This window comes from Notothenia coriiceps, unplaced genomic scaffold (assembly GCF_000735185.1).
Source record: "Notothenia coriiceps isolate Sejong01 unplaced genomic scaffold, NC01 NC01_scaffold00034566, whole genome shotgun sequence".
In the NCBI taxonomy this organism is placed as follows: Eukaryota; Metazoa; Chordata; class Actinopteri; order Perciformes; family Nototheniidae; genus Notothenia; species Notothenia coriiceps.
This window is the reverse complement of record NW_011367267.1, coordinates 137,235-137,516: the sequence shown is the minus strand read 5'-3', so window position 1 is coordinate 137,516 and position 282 is coordinate 137,235. Positions and strand designations below refer to the sequence as shown.

At 52.1% G+C, this 282-nt stretch overlaps 1 pseudogene; it reads right to left on the bottom strand.

Moving 5' to 3' along the window:
• The window catches only part of LOC104962368 (uncharacterized), a 23,892-nt pseudogene that overhangs the window by 2,182 nt on the left and 21,428 nt on the right, over window positions 1–282 (bottom strand).

Here is a 282-nt window from a genome sequence, read left to right as displayed (position 1 = left end):
TTCCTACAATAACAAGAGAGTATTAAATGCATAATAGGACATGCGGTCATGGTTACGATGATTCGTGTCTCACTCCTAAATGGAGACGCCTGTCCTGCTTGCCTTTGACGGTCTACACAGTCACACACCTCTGCGAACTACATCGGAATACATTAAAGCACCATTTAGTCCGCAAAGTCTGTAATCCGACCATTTGGATTCAGCAGGGGAGTGCCTACGTGGTGTGCCTCGACCAGCGCAGCTCCCCACAGGTCAGCGAGCCGGGGGTGGGTGGGAGGGCCC